Source organism: Zootoca vivipara, chromosome 16 (genome assembly GCF_965207765.1).
Source record: "Zootoca vivipara chromosome 16, rZooViv2.hap1.1, whole genome shotgun sequence".
NCBI classification, from domain to species: domain Eukaryota; kingdom Metazoa; phylum Chordata; class Lepidosauria; order Squamata; family Lacertidae; genus Zootoca; species Zootoca vivipara.
Window position 1 is genome coordinate 21,285,796 of NC_142599.1, and position 20,630 is coordinate 21,306,425.

Consider the following 20,630-nt stretch of genomic DNA (forward strand, 5'->3'; position numbering starts at 1 on the left):
GCAGCCTCATTTGGTGGTCTTTTAGGGGCTGGGCAAACCATGTTTCCCTCACCTCCTCGCACCCACAATGTAGATTTTTATGGTCTGCCTGGTGCTCGCTACATGACTGGTGGCTTGCAAGTTCTGCCCTTCAGTGTTTCTAAGCATGCGGCAAGTGCCATTTAAAGTAACCATTGCCAGCTCTCTCTCCCCTCTGTATCTTGTGTCACCAATGATGGGACAAATGGGTAGTTTGGGTGAGGTGTAAAGGGTTGGGGTTTGACAAAGGGGTGGAGGGGGGTAGGAGGGCTCGGTGTGCAACACAAGCAGAAGTGGCAGCCCCTCATGTGTGTGTGTAGATAGATAGATAGATAGATAGATCGTGGTCACATGCCCTACACTACAGGGGACAGTCCTCTGTTTGAAGGTGCCTTCCATTTGAAGGGCTATCTTGTCCAATCTGGTTCAAAGATAAGGAACCACAAGGGAGGGCAACACCAGGGGCCTTGAAGTTGACCATCCACATATGGAAAGCAGACTTGAGCAGCTACGCTCCATGAGTTGCATCCATCGCTAGTTCCACTCAAGAGTAGACCCATCAAAATTAATGAACCTGATGAATACCCTTGGGCAATGAGTTTCAATAGGTCAACTCTTGAGTAGAGCATAGTTGACTACAACCCTTGATGTGCCCCACTACGGTAAGATATATTTGGGGTGTGTCCCTACTTAAGTCCTAAACTATAGTGATTATTTCCAGGGGTATTTTTTCCAGGCATTCCAAGAGAAAAAGAGGAGGCATTCATGGTGAGTTCCGGCGCCTCTTTCTCTAGAAAAACAGCACAGATTATTTCCAAATTTGCATCCGTGCTTTCTTACTGTAAGGGCACCTGCTCTTTCTTTTTATTTGGCCAATGTATCCATATATCCGCTATCATAGGGATAACACACTGCTTGTCAGAAGTTGTTATTTTGATATATATTTTTCAAATTAAAGACCGGCAGCTCCTACTTTTGGGTGAGTTTTCCCCTTACCGAGTTGTTGTTGTTTTTTCCCTTCTTGCCCTCCCCTTCATGTGGTATTGACAGCAGGTGTCGGGGGAAAAAAAAGACTGGCCCCATGCAAAGGTCTGAAGAAATGAACCCTGAATAGCTGAATGACTTCTAACGCGAAGACGGCCATTATTGGATCAGGCCAGCGGTTCATCTCGCCCAGCGAGCCCCAAACAACTCCTGCGCGTCACCTTTGTTCTGCTTCCGCTCTCCTTGTTTCTGAGCGGTAATGTCCCGCAGGGGCTCGCCGGAGGCTGGTTCGAGCCGAGCCTATTTAGATAACCTTCTGCTTGATCTATAGACGGCAGAATATATCCCGGCAGGAGAATCCCACAAGAGCTCAGCCAATCCCCCTCTAATCTCCTTATCAGTGTAGGCCTCAGCCGCGAGGCCTGGTTATCTCTGCGCATAAAAGGAGAGGGGGAGAGAGCGAGAGAGCGCGCAGCAGCAGCACCCAAACCCGGTGGAGAGACCCGTCTCCTCTAATCCTGCCTGGCTTGCTTCTCGCTTGATCCCAGCGTTGACCATGAAAAATAAAAATAAAATAAAAACCCAATCCTCGGCGAGAGAATAACTCTCCAAATCCAAAGTGACCAGAGAGCAAAGGAGGTCGGGGAAAGGGGAACCGGCTGAGCAAAAGCTCGGGACCGACCGTGGGAGAATTACGCACGAGGGATACGCACACAGGACGGCTGGTTTGCTCTCCTCCCCTTTACAGCAAGCTGGTGAGAAATGGGGAAAGATAAACACAACCTCCCTGTCCATAAAGACGGCTACAGCATTCCGGTTTTAACTATTGAATCAGGGGTTCTTTAGCTGTGCAGGGGGTTGTACCAGATGACCCTGGGGGAGCCCTTTCCATCTCTACAATTCTATGATTTTTATGACCTTGGAAGGGTGGAGACTCTCCTTCCTTGAAGGTTTTTAAACAGAGATCTGGTGGCTGCCAGTGCCAGGGAATATTTTAAAAGTTATTCCTGCATTGCAGGGGGGTTGGGCTAGAGATGACCCTCACGATCCCCCTCCAACGCGGCAACTCTATGATTCTAACAAAATAGAGGAACGTGGCCAAACAGCGATTTACGTTAGGCTCCCCTTGCATTTGCTCAGAAGCTGCAGCAATCAGTGGAGAATGTTGCTGCAGCACGATTGTTTACAGAAGGGAGACCCCCTGGCGGCATGTTACACCTGTGCTCAGACCCCAGCGCTGGTTGTCGCTTTGCTGCCAGGCCAGGCTTGAGGTGTTACTATTAATATGTAAAGCCTTTAACAACCTGGGACCAGTTTACCTGTGAGAGCATCTTACCCCATCGGTGGAACTGGCACTGGTGGTGTTTGTTTGCTGGTTTCTTTGTAAATTGCACTGAGTTGCAAGAAAATATGACTAACAAATTTAAACAACAACAACAACAACAACAACAACAACAACAACAACAACAACAACAACAACAACAACAACAACAGGGCTGGGGAGGCTCCTTGTCTGAAATAATAATAATAACAACAACAACAACAACAACAACAACAACCTGAAGGAGCGTCTCCTTCCCCAGAGTTCAACCCACACTGAGGTCCAGCTCCGAGGGCCTTCTGGTGGTTCCCTCACTGTGAGAAGCGAAGTTACAGGGAACCAGGCAGAGGGCCTTCTCGGTGGTGGCACCCTCCTTGTGGAATGCCCGCCCATCAGATGTCAAGGAAATAAACAACTATCTGACGTTTAGAGGACATCTGAAGGCAGCCCTGTTTAGGGAAGTTTTTAATGACTGATGTTTTAATGTATTTTTAATCTTTTGTTGGAAGCCGCCCAGAGTGACTGGGGAAACCCAGCCAGATAGGCAGGGTATAAATAATAAATTTAATACAACAACAACAACAACAACAACAACAACAACAACCCTGCCGCTCATCTGGTTGGGTTTCTCCAGCCACACTAGGTGGTTTCCAACACATATAAAGACATGATAAAACAACCTGGTGAGCCAGTTTGGGCACCTGCCCCTTGAATGTTGCTACTAACTGATTAAGGACATAAGTATTCCCGTCCATAGCCAGTAGAAACTTCACTTGGGAGATTGGGAGGATGAGGTTGAGGTTGGGGGCAGGGGGCTGAGCAGGAGTGAAATAGCACCCTAAATGCTTAAACGTACATGCAAAGCTGCCACTACATGTTGCATGTGCTTCCTTATCAGTTTAAAGCAAGGAGAGTCTTTTGCTCTGGTGATTAAAAGCACACAAAGTGTTCTGTTCTGGTTTTGAAGGCCACCCCCCCCCCCCGTGTGTGTTACTGACAGGAAGCTGGAAGGAATCTCACCCGTAGCATCGCATGGGAACACCAGGTTGCCCTCCACAAGGTGCATTTGTGTGGAACACGCATGCAGGTGCAGAAGAGGATCCCAGAATTGCAGACTTGGAAGGGACCCAAAAGCTCACACATACCCCTGCAAGAAAGTAGCATCAGTCCCACCTCGAGGTATATCCCGTTGGACTTTGCTTAATCTCCAGGATGGGGAAAACCACACACAACTGTTTTCGAAGATGGCTTCTTTGGAGCAAAGAAACAACACAGAACCCTTCCCCTGCTTCTCTGCTCTGCATTCCAGCTTTAGCTGCCTTGTCTTGGTGTCCCATTCCAGGCTGAGCCCACAAAGGAAGGCTAGAGAAGCTTGGTAGGGAATACTATAAGAACATAAGAAGAGCTTGCTGCATCAATTGAATGGCCCATCCAGTCCAGCAACCTGTTCTCACAGTGGCCGACCAGATACCCTGGGGAAAGCCCTCAAGCAGGGTTCAAGCGTAAGAGCACTCTTCCCCCTCCTGCAGTTTCCAGCAATTGGCATTCAGAACCGCTGATGGTGGAGGCGGCAGAGCATAGTCATCATGGTTGGTAGCCACCGATAGCTTTGAATTTTAAAGCCATCCAAACTGGTGGCCATCACCACCTCTTGTGGCAGTGAGTTCCATAGTTCAGCTATGTGCTGCATGAAGAAGTCCTTTCTTTTATCCATCCAGAATCTCCCAGCATTCTGCTTTGTTGGGTGCCTGCCTGTCCTAGTGTTATGAGAGAGGGATTTCTTTTTCTCTGTGCACTTTGCCCAGGCCATACATCTCACCGATGGGACGCGGGTGGCGCTGAGATCTAAACCACTGAGCCTCTTGGGCTTACCAATCAGAAGGTTGCCGGTTCGAATCCCTGCAATGGGGTGAGCTCCCGTTGCTCTGTCCCAGCTCCTGCCAACCTAGCAGTTCAAAAGCACACCAGTGCAAGTAGAGAAATAGGTACCCCTGCAGTGGGTAAGTAAACAGCATTTCCGTGCGCTCTGGCACTCGTCATGGTGTCCTGTTGCGCCAGAAGTGGTTCAGTCCTGCTGGCCACATGACCCGGAAAGCTGCTTGTGGACAAACACCGGCTCCCTCAGCCTGAAAGCGAGATGAGCGCCACAACCCCATAGTCGCCTTTGACTGGACGTAACCGTCCAGAGGTCCTTTACCTTTTTAAACCTGACATCTGACCACAACCACCCCATGCAAGGGATCAGGACCACAGACAGCTCACTGTGGAGCAGGGCATAGAGATTAAAAAACATTCAAGTAGGATGTGTGCTCCAGGCATGCTTTGCAACCATCTGAGGCTAGAGGTAGTAAAGTTCAGGCCCAGGGGCCAAATGCAGCCCCCCAAGTCTCTCTGGCAGACCCTGAGGACTCTCCTTCCCAGCCCCAAATCACCCCCGCCACTGCTTCTTGCCTGACCACAATCTACACTTGAACTCTGCCCTTGCCTCTTGCTTGCCTGGAGAAAGAGGGAGAGGGAGGCATGCGAGTGTGTGTAGAAAACTACTGTAGAAGAGGAAAATGTAAATCTGCTCAACCCTGGGGATATCTCAGTCAGTAAAGCACGAGACTCTTAATCTCAGGGTGATGGATTCGAACCCCACCCTGGGCAAGAGATTCCTGCAACGCAGAGGATTGGACTAGATAGATGACCCTTGTGGTCCCTTCCAACTCTGCAGTTCTATGATTCAGTTATTCCAACCCGCTTCTGCCTCTGGCCCTGCCTAGCACTAGTATGTGACCCATAGAAGATCATCCAGAAAATGGACAGTGTTGAGTATATACCAGGAAGATGGGTCTGCCCCTTGGATGATATGCCTGTTCCACCTCCAGACACACGTCCAAACCCACCCACCACTCTCTCCTCGCCTCTCTTTCCGCCCCCCACCTGCTCCTTTTCAACATCACACTTTGCTTTTATCCTTCCCCTTTTTTGTCAGCAGGACGGAAGCCTCCCTCCCTCCCTCTCTACATTATCTACTTATTCCACTGCTGTTTTAAGATGCAGTGCTGTTATTTGTTGCCTCATTCCCCCCCTGGTCTTTCATCCAACCCCATCCTTTGCTTTGGCTCTCCTGGACTCTTTTATCTGCTGAACCCCCCCCCCAATATATTTTGGTTCTTCTTTCGATCTTCACGTCGCCACCTCCCACCAGTTCTCTTTCATTCTCTGCCACCCTTATGATAGTCGCCACCTCCCTCCCTCCTTTTCTTTCTTTTTATCTTCCCATCTCCTTCCTTCCTTCCTTCCTTCCTTCCTTCCTTCCTTCCTTCCTTCCTTCCTTCCTTCCTTCCTTCCTTCCTTCCCTTTCTGCCTGCTATTCATCCTTCCTCATCTTTCCCCATCCCTTGTTCCCCAATTATTATTATTATTATTATTATTATTATTATTATTATTAAACTTTCCCATTCTTCCCCCCAGCTTCTTCCTCTGGCTTTAATTTTTGATTAATATGTTCTTAGCCAAGAAACGTGGAATTAAAAAAAAAAGGAAAGAAAAAGGGGGGAGGGAGGGAGAGAGGGAAGCAGGCAGGAGGAATCTTCTAAATAAATCATCCAGTCCTGTGAGGAGCTAATCTCTCAGTGACGGCCCATGTTTATCTAGTTTTTAGCAGTGCATGTTAAATAGTGATAGGGGACTCTCTCCCTCCCTCTCTCCCTCTTTCTCTGGAACTGCTGTGAAGGGATTTTTATTTTTTATATTAAAAAAACCTTCTTTTCCCAGAAAGGAAAAAAAAATTCTGAAAGGACAGATAAGTCTCTCCTCCCTCCCTGCAATACAGCTTTGCTCAGGCGAGTGCAATTAATGTGTGTGTGTGTGTGTGTGTGTGTGTGTGTGTGTGTGTGCGCACACACACACACACACACACACACACACACACACACACAGCAAGACCCCCAATTCCAGGCAGTGGAGGACTTCCCAGTGCTTGTGAGCTCTTTTCAGGAAGGTCAACACTATGCCCACATCATGAACACATGAATCCCAGTCATCCTCTCTTCGATACCTTCCCATCCCAAACCTGGAAAGAAGCAGATTCAGCACCTTCAGAGCACAGGGCAGGACCGGAGCTCAGTGGTAGAGCATCTTCGCATGCATAAGGTCCCAGGTTCGAACCCCCAAAATCAACTCCAGGTGGGTCTGAAATCCCAGAGAACCTACTGAGCTGCATGGCTCCAATATCTTGATTGATATACATACCTATGACAGCTTCCTATGTTCCTATTTATTTATTTATTTATTTATTTTTACATAACAAATTTAAATTCAAGCACATAATTCACCTCTTCAATTAGGATTCTCTGAATCCCTCAACTTCCCCCCACCCTTCCATGGTTACCATTATCAATCTCTTTTCCCCCTCCTCCCCCTCCTCCCCCTCCCCCCTCCTCCTCCTCCTCTTATCTTATTGTCTCTTATTTGTTAAAAAAAGTAGTAGTTCATTTTTCTGTAGTTTTTTGTACATTACAAGCATGACTCAAATCCTGCCAAAGCTTTCAGTGGTTTACAGTGTTCTCTTAAGTACATTGTAAAAATTTTCCCATTCCTTCTTAAAATTCTTCTGTTCCTGGTTTCTGACTTTCCCAGACAGTTTCGCCATTTCGGCATAGTTCTTCAGCCATTCCTCTCTGGTTGGAACTTGGTCATCTTTCCATCTCTGGGCCAGGAATATCCTCGCTGCTGTCGTCGCATACATGAATTGTCATTTCTGCTCCCTCGGAATCTCTGTACCTAAAATGCCTAGCAAAAAGCCACTGTTTTTTTCCACAAATGCAATGTTGAAATTTTTTTCAACTCATTATAAATCGTTTCCCAGAATGCTTTAGTTACAGTATTTTGCATGTCCACCACATATGATAGAACCTATTTTCCTATTTAATCCAGCCCTTTATTTAGAAACCTGAGGACTAGAATCTTACTTTCTCTTTTGGGAGAAGGGCCATGGCTCGGTGGTAGAACACCTGCTCTGCATGCGGGAGGTCCCAGTTCCAATCCCCGTTTGCCCTAATGAACCACCAGCCTGCACTGACATTGCATTCAGTGGATTTGTAACTGGCTGACTGACCGAACCCAAAGGGTGCTCATCAATGGCTCCTCTTCATCCTGGAGGGTAGTGACTAGTGGGGGGCCACAGGGTTCTGTCTTGGGCCCAGTCTTATTCAACATCTTTATCAATGACTTGGATGATGGGCTTGAGGGCATCCTGATCAAGTTTGCAGACGACACCAAATTGGGAGGGGTGGCTAATACCCCAGAGGACAGGATCACACTTCAAAATGACCTTAACAGATTAGACAACTGGGCCAAAGCAAACAAGATGAATTTTAACAGGGAGAAATGTAAAGTACTACACTTGGGCAAAAAAAGAGAAAGGCACAAATACAGGATGGGAGACACCTGGCTTGAGAGCAGTGCATGTGAAAAGGATCTAGGAGTCTTGGTAGACCACAAACTTGACATGAGTCAACAGTGTGATGCAGCAGCTAAAAAAGCCAATGCAATTCTGGGCTGCATCAATAGGAGTATAGCATCTAGATCAAGGGAAGTAATAGTACCACTGTATTCCGCTCTGGTCAGACCTCACCTGGAGTACTGTGTCCAGTTCTGGGCACCACAGTTCAAGAAGGATACTGACAAGCTGGAACGTGTCCAGAAGAGGGCAACCCAAATGGTCAAAGGCCTGGAAACGATGCCTTATGAGGAACGGCTTAGGGAGCTGGGTATGTTTCACCTGGAGAAGAGAAGGTTAAGGGGTGATATGATAGCCCAGGTTCAAATATATAAAAGGATGTCATATGGAGGAGGGGGAAAGGTTGTTTTCTGCTGCTCCAGAGAAGCGGACACGGAGCAATGGATTCAAACTTCAAGAAAGAAGATTCCACCTAAACATTAGGAAGAACTTCCTGACAGTAAGAGCTGTTTGGCAGTGGAATTTGCTACCAAGGAGTGTGGTGGAGTCTCCTTCTTTGGAGGTCTTTAAGCAGAGGCTTGACATGCATATGTCAAGAATGCTATGATGGTGTTTCCTGCTTGGCAGGGGGTTGGACTGGATGGCCCTTGCGGTCTCTTCCAACTCTATGATTCTATGATTCTACCTGCTTGCCAGCACAGACCAGCATTGTCCGATGCTTTTTTTAAAGCCAGAGGATGCTGGGGATTGAAACTAGGACCTTCTGCACACAAAGCGTGGGCTTTACAGCTGAGTAACATCCCCTCCCCTGTGCTCCACACTTGAACAATGGGTATCTTTCAGAAGGTACAGATAGAGACCCTGGCTGGACAAAAGCCATGGATATCCTGTTTTGAATTATATCAGATTACTAGCTTAGTCTTTGGCACGAATTGCAAAGCATAGCTTCCAAAAACGCACGGAGATATATAATGCCAACATACCTTTGCTCTGCTGGGATCTCATCTGGAGTTCAGCATTGAGCTCTGAGATCAACCGTCCGGTAAGGACAGTGGTAAGAAGACATCTGAAGGCAGCCCTGTATTGGGAAGTTGTTAATGTTTGATGTTTTATTATGTTTCTATATGTGTTGGAAGCTGCACAGAGTGGATGGGAAAACCCAGACAGATGGGTGGGGTACAAATAAATATATAATTAAATTAAATATTTAAAATTATTGTGAAGTAGTTGGCTGAGGTGAAACCTGGGCATCTGACTGGGTTCTTAGTGGTTAGGGATTGTCTCATTTCCAGGAATCTTTGCTGCCTTTTTAAAAAAGCCTTACCATGTGAAAGTGAGGTGGTGGAAACCACAAGGCCTTGCTGTGTGAAAACTTTACCATATGAAGCCTTTAATTCCTGCATTGTAGGGGGTTGGACTAGATGGCCCTTGGGGGTCCCTCCCAAATCTGCCATTCTAGGATTCTGTGTCAAAGGTGGCCCTTGGAAATGGCAGGAGGAGAGCAGGTTGAGCACTAGCCCCCTCTGGTGGCCCCCGTAAGAAACTGCAGTTGCCCCCCTCCCCCGTGAGAGGCACAGATTCTGCACCAATGAGAGAGAGAGCTAAGGGGCTCATGACTCGGCTTAAGCTACCTCACAGGGTTGTTGTGAGGACGAAATAGGAAGGGCAAAAACCCCAAAGGCCACCTTGAGCTCCTTGGAGGAAAAGATGCAATAGAAATGTACAGAAAAGGCTATTTGCTTTTCCCTTCTCATCCGCTGGTGTTGCACAGTGGCTAGGGAGACTGAGCTATGAATCAGGAAGTCCCTTGATTTGAAGCTCAAATCTCCGAGAAACTCACAAGGTGGCCTTATGGAAGATGTTTGCACTTAGCCTCCGTCCTTCCTGCCACCTGCAATCTGGAACTGGGGTGGCAGTGATAATATTGGCCTTCCTTACAGGGATGTTGTAGGTTGAACACTTGGAAGTTCCTGTAGAAATGCTGAGGGTGATTCCCATTTCTTGCCTTGGTGACATCCAGCATCCTGATCTGAGTGCTAGCAGAGCCCATTGGTAAACTCAAAGCTGGATGACTGCAGTGCACCCTTGAAGTTGGTACAGAGGCTGCAGCTTGTGAAGAATGTGGTGGCTCAGTTGCTTGTGGAGTTAAACTACAGTCCTTGCTTGTGGACTGGTGCACTGGCTGCCAATTTGCTGCTGAGCCACCAGTTGGAACTAAAATATAAGGACCTAATATGCAGTTCAGGACCTCAAGATACTGGAGAGACATCTCCCTTCTATACCAAGTAGCCCACTATAGCATACAGGAGAGCTTCTCCCGAAAGTCCCAAAGATCTCAAAAGCCTGTTCCTCAGAGCAGGGCTTTTAGTGTGGCTGCCCCTGTTCTGTGGAACAGCATCCCTGCTGCTGAGACACAACAGGCACCTGTTGGAACAATTGAAGGCATTTCTGGCAAGCATCCCCAGCTGGATGAATGAATAGCTGCCACTGGCTTTTAAATTTATCCAGTGGTATTTTCTGTGAACAAACCCATGCTATGCAAGACTTCTCCCAAAGAATCCAAGGAACTGCAGTTTGTTAAGGGTGCTGAGAAGTGTAGCTCTACAGCCCCCAGCATGGTTTTAATAAATCCATGCACTTTCAATGTGCAAGGGATGTGCTATAAAGGATTGGTGTGGATCTGCCCTCTGTTGTGTTCAAATGCTTTTTCTTCTTCTTTTCTTTAAAAAAAATTGTATGTGTAGGAATGTTCAGGGTGGCAGGAGAGGATATATTGTTAATTAATATCCTTCCTAACTTGCGCTAGCAAGTTCCTTTACTTAGCAGAGTTTACATTCCCCTTTTGCATGCACAGGATATATCTGGTTGCAGGCTTGTGTAAGCCTCTCACTCAGATTGATTTGTATGTTCCTGGTAAATTCCCTTGAATCCCTCTTAAAAGAATAATGACGCCACAATAAAAGAAGTCAATAAAAGAAGTTTACTCACATCAGTTCACAGTTGGATTCCTGATGCCAGACTTAGTTACAAATATGTACACGTGGATCTACCCCACGTGGGGGAATAATTCCAGTGCTTCTGCTAGCAGAGAGCTAGCAGAGCAGTCCTAGCTAGAAGCTGGCCAAACGAAGAAGGAGGTCAAAAAGAGAGGGGTGTGCTGCGTGACTCGTCCTTTTGTTACCTGAACAGGTTGGGTTACGCCTACCTTCTATCACATGCAACAGGAAGGATGCTCCAGCCAGGAGGAACAGGAAGTTTCAACTGGCTGGACCAAACATTCCCTTGCATGTCCACTCTAGGAAAACAATGAATGTTGTATTTGACTGTTCCCAGTGGATTATATCTCACAGTGTGCAGCCTTGAGACATGCGTGGAAGGTGATCAAGAAACAAACAAATCCATAACAACATTTCCAACAGCTGAAGAAGTGTTTATTTACTGCATTCACATCCCACCTTTTTCCTCCGAGGAGCTCCAGGCAGCATACATGGGTTCTCCCCCTCCTCATTTAACTACCATAACAACCCTGTGAGGCAGGACAGGCTGGTCTGAGGCAGCAGCCAGGCTCTTCTGATGTTGTTATGATCTGAGAACATAAAGAGGCAGCCTAAGGAAGACCAGACACCTATGGAAAGCAGGGCTTGCTTGAATAGAAGAGCACTTCCCTCTCCTGTAGTTTTTGGCAACCAAGATTCATAAGCATTGCTGCCTGCCACTGTGGAGGCAGAGCATAGCCGTTGTGGCTAATAGCCCTCTCTTCCATGAATTTGTCTAGTCCTCTTTTAAAGGCATCCAAGTTGGTGGCCATCGCTGCCTCTTGTGGCAATGAGTTCCATAGTTTAACTATGCATGAAGAAGTCCTTTCTTTTACCCGTCCTGGATCGTCCAACATTCAGTTTTGTTGGATGCCCACGGGTTCTGGTGTCACGAGAGAGGGAGAAGTCTCTTTCCAACCGAGCCGCCTCACTTCTGATCAAAAGGTTGCCCGCCAAGGAGCAAAGGTCTGTTGCGAGAGGAGCGGCTAATTTCCATGAGGTGCTCTGAGCGAAAGACTTCCGCGGATGCAATTAAGCTTGGCACATTAAAAACACAGTAATAAGGGGGCTATGGCGAGGGAAGGCTGAGCGGTAATTGAAATGATATCCAGCTCAAATATGGAACCGCTAAATGGTCTCTCCAAGAGATTTATATTGACACCGGCCTACCTACCTTGTTCATTTATTAAGTTCACCGGTGACTTATTGTTGCCCTCTCCATCTCTGCCTTTTGAGAGAGAGGCAGCCAAGGAGAAGGCAGGAATGGCTGGCCGGATGGGCACTGGAGGGCCAAATAAGTAGGACAAAGTCACAGATGGTTTATAACTGGGACAAGGAAGATAGGCAGTACGGACCAGAGCATTGCTTGATAGCTTTTGACCTATAGATGAATGGCATGCTCCATGGCTCTCATAGGCTGCCTGTATCTTCCTTGCGGTCTTCAAGGTTAGTAAAGAACAGGGCTCAGCAAACTTTTTCAGCAGGGGGCCGGTCCACTGTCCCTCGGACCTTGTGGGGGGCCAGACTATATTTTGAAGGGGGGAAAAATGAACGAATTCCTATACCCCACAAATAACCCAGAGATGCATTTTAAATAAAAGGACACATTCTACTCATGTAAAAACATGCTGATTCCCAGACTGTAAGCGGGCCGGATTTAGAAGGTGATTGGGCCGCATCCGGCCCCCGGGCCTTAGTTTGGGGACCCCTGGTCAAGAACATCCCCCGAGAAAGTGCAAATGGCAATGGCAAGAGGTGTTTTCAGTAGGGGGCTCTCATGACTGCAGAATTCTCTTTCCTTGGACCGGTAGAACCCCTGGTCTTTAATGGTTTTAAGCAGGTAAGGAGGCAACATTGCCTGTTCTTTCCATGCATTATTTCACAGGGCAGAAAGGTTCCAGAGCTTATCCACTAGATTAATCAACTGAAGCCCCAGAGGATTTTTTTTTGGACAGCAGGGGTAAATTGTAACAGTTGGGACTATATACTACCAAACAAGTGTCACTTGCAATTTGGGATGGTCAAATCTGTCAATCTGAGTTTCTTGTTTTTCAACTCTTAAGTTCAGTTGTCCACATTTCCATGTAAGCTTGCATTTTTAAAATTAATATATTTTTTTTAAGCCTTCATTGAAATGCATCAGTCTGTTTGTGTGTATTCTCCCTAACAGACACATTTTTGTATGCAATTTTGCCAATGTTTTATTCGTTCATTTCCCACCCTTCACCCTAAGGTCCCGTGGTTGGGTTACAACATTAAAACACAATACGAAAAGCATTTCAAAACAACTTACAATAAAACAAAAATAAGTTGGGTCCTAAAAACATACACCTCAAGTGTTCAAAGCCAGGATAAAGAGGTGTGTCTTCAGCCTCCTATGAAAGCTCTATAATGAAGGTACCAGATGCATCTCTGTGGGGAGGGAGTGGCAGAGCTTAGGGGCCACCACAGAGAAGGCGCTCTCCTGATCTCCCACCCGCTACACGCTTCTGAGGGTGATGGAACAACCAAGAGGGTTTCCTCTGCCAATCTTGGCACTCAAGAGGGCCTGAAGCATTCCCCCCCCCCCCCAATATTTGGGCCCTGAATTGTTTAGGGCTTTAAACACCAAGATGATCACCTTGAATTAGGCCCAGAAATAAACTGGAAACCAGTGTAGCTGTTTTAAAACGGGGGTTCTATGAGATCTAAATGGAACACTGCCCAGTAATCTGGCTGCTGTGCTTTGGATCAACTGAAGTTTCCAAGTTGTCTCCAAGGGCAGGCCCATATAGAACACATGGAAAAATCCAATCTGGAAGTTCCCAGAGCATGGAGTACAGTGGCCCAAGTCATCTCTTTATTGCTTTTGTGTATGCTGTTTTCGCTAACAGATGCATTCGATGCACACTGGACCCCCAGTATACGCAATTTTGTACACATGGCTTGGCTGGAGAGCCACGTTGCAAAATTCAGAGAAGTGCAAACTTGCATTTGGGGTTTGCACAATGTTTTGGGTTAGGAAGGCCGGCCTTCCATCACAAACTGAACCTAACGTCTCCCTACTTAGGACAGGCAACAGTGTGCCACTAACCATGCTCCTTATTGTGAGTTTCAGTATCGCCTACCTTCTCCCCCATTCGTGAGAATCTGCCCTCAATATTTTTACACACACACATTGCACGTTTGTGTGTGTGTGTGTGTGTGTGTGTGTACGCACTCTCTCACACACACACCTCATAGGTTTCTGGGGTTGGTTTGAGAGGACAGCTGTCAGTGAGCTGAGATGTAATTGCTGCCTGGAGAGCAGTTAGTAGATAATTAATATTTGCAGCACAGTGCTGTGATCGCTCTCTGTCTTCTGCCTGACAGGGGACTTGGGGAAAGGTGGGGGGAGGGATTGGAAGGCCAGCCACACCATAAAAGCCCCCCCCCCACTTCTCAAGCCCCTGCTATCTGTTCATCCAGCCCATCTGCCCCCTCTTAAAGCAGAGTACGATCCGCAGAGGAGGTTTTTTTATTTTTTATTTTAAGAGCTGTTCATGGGTAGGGAGGCTTGAGCAATGTGTGTACTTGTAAATCCCACATGCCGCCTGATCCACGCTTCCCAGACTAATGTTTGGATCAGTTAAATTGTTAGTCATTGATTCTCGTGCTTCTTGAGCAGTTCTCAGCTAAAAGAAAAGAAAAGAAAAAAGACATGACAACAACAAAAACAACAACAACAACAATTTATTATTTATACCCCGCCCATCTGGCCGGGTTCCCCCAGCCACTCTGGGCGGCTTCCAACAAAATATTAAAATACAGAAATCCATCAAACATTAAAAGCTTCCCTAAACTGGGCTGCCTTGAGATGCCTTCTAAAGGTCTGGTAATTGTTGTTCTCTTTGACCTCTGGTGGGAGGGCATTCCACAGGGTGGGTGCCACTACCGAGAAGGCCCTCTGCCTGGTTCCCTGTAACTTGCTTCTCGTAGCGAGGGAACCGCCAGAAGGCCCTCGGCGCTGGACCTCAGTGACCGGGCGGAACGATGGGGGTGGAGACGCTCCTTCAGGTATACTGGACCTAGGCCGTTTAGGGCTTTAAAGGTCAGCACCAACACTTTGAATTGTGCTCGGAAACATACTGGGAGCCAATGTAGGTCTTTCAGGACCGGTGTTATGTGGTCTCGGTGGCCGCTCCCAGTCACCAGTCTAGCTGCCGCATTCTGGATTAGTTGTAGTTTCCGGGTCACCTTCAAAGGTAGCCCCACATAGAGCGCATTGCAGTAGTCCAAGCGGGAGATAACTAGAGCATGCACCACTCTGGCGAGACAGTCCATGGGCAGGTAGGGTCTCAGCCTGCGTACCAGATGGAGCTGATAAACAAGACAAGAAAAGTGTTTAGGGTTTATGTACCTATGTTTTTCAAGAGAATGAATTTAAAATAAATAAAAATATATGCACACCCTGAGAGAAAATAGGTTGGATCCAACAAACTCTACTTGTTGTTGTTGTTGTTTAGTCGTTTAGTCGTGTCCGACTCTTCGTGACCCCATGGACCATAGCACGCCAGGCACTCCTGTCTTGCACTGCCTCCCGCAGTTTGGTCAAACTCATGTTGGTAGCTTCGAGAACACTGTCCAACCATCTTGTCTTCTGACGTCCCCTTCTCCTTGTGCCCTCCATCTTTCCCAACATCAGGGTCTTTTCCAGGGAGTCTTCTCTTCTCATGAGGTGGCCAAAGTATTGGAGCCTCAGCTTCACGATCTGTCCTTCCAGGGAGCACTCAGGGCTGATTTCCTTAAGAATGGATAGGTTTGATCTTCTTGCAGTCCATGGGACTCTCAAGAGTCTCCTCCAGCACCACAATTCAAAAGCATCAATTCTTCGGCGATCAGCCTTCTTTATGGTCCAGCTCTCACTTCCATACATCACTACTGGAAGTGAGAGCTGGTTGGATCCAACAAACTCTACTTAGACACACTGAAATGAACATCCATTGCATGATTGCAGAGCTGGAGCATGTGAGGGGCATTTCCTGAGAATTCTCAACTGCCCAGTTAAAACTCACCAGTTTCCTCTGAATTGCTCAAAGGCTTTTTCCTGAATGGTGTGTGTGTGTGTGTGTGTGTAGTACATATCCCTAAACAAAAAAATTCTAAATTTATCTATCTATACACACATGTACTATATAGTTACTGATTATTAACTATTGCCAATTTACTTGCTGATACATTTGAAATGTTTTCTTTTAGAAGAAATGCTAAACGACACAACGAAACCTACTGCTATGTTTATATGGGAAATGTAGCACACTGGAAACATAGTGAAGCGCTGGACTAAGTCCCCCAGAGGGCTAGCTGTGGGCAGTCTGCTGCAGAAAAGCAAAAGGCATTGCAGCACCTTCAAGACAAACACGTTTATTTTGGGCTCAGCCCAGAGCTTGGTCTTTCCTTGCTTCCTTCCATGACATATAAGATTTCCTCTAGAATCCCCTTCTGAGTGAGGATTTTGCAAATTTTGCCTTGAGCAGCAGGAATTCAAATAAAGCCAAGAGCATTAGGGAGCATTGCTCCCCCTTTTTCCTCTGGCCCTGCCCGCCATTGGCTTGTGGCCCCCAGAAGGGAATGTGGCCCTTGGGCTGAAGTAAAGATTCCCCTCTCCTTGGGCAGCAAGGAAAAGGGATGGTGAAAGTCTTTGTAGCTTTTCTCCCCAGTTCTACATTAGCTAGAGTTGGCGTGGGAAGAGTTAACATATCACCCAACATTTCTCTGATGAAAATAATAATTCAATAATGATAATATTCAAACCCCACCCATTTGACTGGGTTTCCCTAGCCACTCTGGGTGGCTTCCAACATATATAAAAACACAACAAAACATTAAACATTTAAAAGAACTTCCCTATACAGGGCTGTTGTCTAAAGGTTGTATAGTTACTTATCTCCTTGCCTTGGGGTTCGTGTAACTCCATACCCTCCATCATTTCTCTGATGAAAATAGGGACGTCCTAAGGAAAAGCAGGACATTCCAGGATCAAATCAGAAACCGGGATGGCTTCTGTAAATCCAGGGACTGTTCCTGGATTTAGGGACATTTGGAGGGTCAGAGTTAACTCTGTTTCCTTTCTACTTCTTCAGTGCAAAGCTCCCACCCACGCCAAAGGACACTTTGCAGTGGAGAAGGGGCTGCCAGGTTATTGCCTTGTTCAGCTGCAGTTTAAAGTGCATTGCATTTGATTTCTTACATTTTGCAGCCTGACCTTCCTCCATGGAGCTGAGCAGGACCAAGGTCACTCCATGTCAGGCTTCGGGAGAGCGGCTTCCTCCCTCCCTTTGGCCATGGATAAGCAGGACAAAGCAAAAAAATAGTCTCTTACCATTTAAAGAGATTTTAATGATCCCCGCTCAAGAACAAAGAGTCCATCTTGGAGGAAAGGTGCTCCCAATTAAGGTTTCCACCCACTTCCTCATCATAGGTTGATGTTGATGCTGATGACAATGTAGTGTGTGCACACTCAGAGGACAACCTCCAAACCATCCTAAATATCTTCACAGAAGCTTACAAAAAGCTTGGCTCAACATCCAAAAAACCAAAGTGCTGCGCCAACAAACACAAAACAACCCCTCTGCAGCGCCACTAATCCACCTCAATGGTGTAACATTGGAAAGTGTCAATCACTTCTCCTACCTGGGCAGTTACCTTTCCACAAGGGCCGACATTGATGCTAAAATCCAGCATCGTCTGAGCTCGGCAAGTGCAGCTTTCTCCTGTTTGAAGCCCAGAGTGTTTGAGGACTGGGACATTCGCAGGGAAATCAAAATGCTTGTTTACAAAGCTATTGTACTACCAACCTTACTTGGGAAGACAGGCGAACTAATTTCAGTGTACTGGAAGAAGCAAAGGTCACCCGTGTCAAAGCAATGATTCTTCAACATCAACTTTGTTGGACTGGTCATGTTGTTCAGTTGCCTGATTATTGTCTTTCAAAGCAACTACTCTATTCCAAACTTAAAAACGGAAAGCGTAATGCTGGTGGTCAACAAAAGAGGTTTAAAGACTCTCTCAAGGCAAATATAAAACACCGACAATTGGGAAACACCGGCCTGCGAGCGCTCCAATTGGAGAACAGCCTTTACCAAAGGTGTCTTGGACTTTGAAGACGCTTGAACTCAGGATGAAAGGGAGGAACAAGTTAAGAGGAAGGCACGCTTGGCAAACCCTAACCATGATCAACTCCTGCCCAGAAACTATGTCCCCACTGTGGAAGGACATGTGGATCCAGAATTGGCCTCCACAGTCACTTATGGACCCACTCTTAAGACCGTGTTCATGGAAGACAATGTTACTCAGCTACGAGTGATCACCAAAGAACAAGAAGTCCAACCCCATGCAATGCAGATGACCATCAAACCGCTGTTTAAACACCTCCAGTGAAGACGAGGCCACCACCTTCCGAGGTAATCCATTTGGCTATCCTACAGATCTTACCATAAGAAAATTCTTCTTAATGTTTTGTCGAAATCTCCTTTCTTGTAATTCGAATCTGCTGTTTTGGGTTCTATCCTCTGGAGCAGCAGGAAACAAGCATGTGGCAGTGCTTTAGATATGTGAAGCTGGCTCTCATATCACCTCTCAGTATTCTTTTCTTCAGGCTAAACATACTCAACTCCCTCTGTTCCTCCTAAGGCTTGGTTTCCAGACTAGCGGGTGTTACTGCTTCCATTGATCTGGACACTACACTTCTGTTGGGCCTCCATTCAAGGAGGCCACAGACAATAAGGTCTGATGAGAAAGAAGTGTTTTTGCCTGGCTGCTAAAGCTTTGCAAAGATGGTGCCATGTGAGCCTCCCCAGGGAAAGCATCCCACAAGCAGGGAGCCACCACTGAAAAGGCCTGTTCTTGTGTTGCCCCCCCCCACCTCTGGACCTCCTGTGGAAGGGGGTGCATGAAGAAAGGCTTCAGATGATGATTATGAGGTCTGGGTCAGTTCATGGATATTTTCTTTATATTGTACACAGTGAACACCACTTAGAAAATTTGAAAAAAACATTAGGCAGTTATGAAAATGCTTTTAAACAAATAAATAAAACACGAGCTCAATTTTATGCCCCACCAATCAATTATAATCAATGACCAGTATTATTATTATTATTATTATTATTATTATTATTATTATTATTTTAAAAAAACCTTTGCACGATTGTTGGTTTTGTTGTTGTTAAAATTTGTATACTGCCCTTCATCCATAAATCTCAGGATGGTCCGCAGCATAAAAATGCAAGATAAAAATACATAATATACACAAGAACAAGAACAAAACGAACCAATAACCCCATCTCCCTTCATCCCCTCCCACAAACACATTTACAAGAAAATTGGATGTTAGTCTGCCAGAGGTCTTGTTGAAGAGGATTGTTTTTGCCTGGTGCCTAAAGGTGTATAATGAAGGGGCTAGGCGAACCTCACCAAGGAGAGCATTCCACAAATATATAATTTAATGCCAATAAAAACAAAACAAACAGAGAACCATAACAATAAAATCAGTAGTAACTGTACTGTTCTATAAAACACCAGGCACAGAGAACAAAAGTATAAGTTTGCTTAAAATTACCGGTAGTTTCCTATGGGCTTTACATGCAGTAGCACCATATTTAGCTACCCTGGAAGAGGTGGATTCATACTGAAATGAAAAAAGTAAAGAAAAAGCATGCAATAGTCCTGGGAATTTCTGTAAAATGGGTTCAAACCTTACCTATAAAAACGATAAAAGGAGCAATACATAATAAGATTAGTTATCGATTCTACTTCTCCAGAGTCACAAGAGCTTTTCGGTTCCAACATTTGTTGAAAATTGGTGTGTGGTTTTGGAACTTCTCCTCCAGAACACAGACACATGCAAAACTTCACATATGCCATAAGGTGTGTATGTCCTTTTCTAGGCTAGAGCCCATAATATACTATTGATATTTTCTCCAGCGGGATTGGGGTTTTTCAGCACCTTGGACAGCTCTCCATGGGTGCGGTGAGGCTGGACAGTAAGCGAAGAGAGAGAGATTCAGATGATGCCCCGTCAAAGCCAGGAGACAACTGAGACAGCCTGGGAGTCTCAAGCTTTCTCCCGTTGGAGCAGCCTTCCCCAACCTGGTGCCCTCCATATATTTGGGACTGTTGCTGTTGTTGTTGCTATGTTTATTTATATCCTGCCTTTCCCCCCGGTTCTGAACTCAAGGCGGCTTACACAGATAAAATAGAAAAAGCCCAAAACATAGAAAATACAACCATTAAAACGTAACAAAATACTAATAGAATCAAACTAATATTAAAAAGATCCATTAAAATCACAGACAAAAACATCAAGCACCTACCTTTTCCTCAGAAACAGTCAGTTCCCAAGGTCTGTGGAATAGGAGGAGGAGGAGGAGGAGGAGGAGGAGGAGGAGGAGGAGGAGGAGGAAGAAGAAGAAGAAGAAGAAGAAGAAGAAGAAGAAGAAGAAGAGGAGGAGGAGGAGGAGGAGGAGGAGGAGGAGGAGGAGTTTGGATTTGATATCCCGCTTTCTCACTACCCGAAGGAGTCTCAAAGCGGCTAACATTCTCCTTTCCCTTCCTCCCCCACAACAGACACCCTGTGAGGTGGGTGGGGCTGAGACACTTCAAAGAAGTGTGACTAGCCCAAGGTCACCCAGCAGCTGCATGTGGAGGAGCGGGGAAGCGAACCCGGTTCACCAGATTACGAGTCTACCGCTCTTAACCACTACACCACACTGGCTCTCACTGGAAGGTCTTCACTTGTCAGTGGAAGGACAACAAGGAGCGAGCCAGCCTGGCTTCTCAAGGGAGGGAGTTCCAAAGTCTGGGAGCA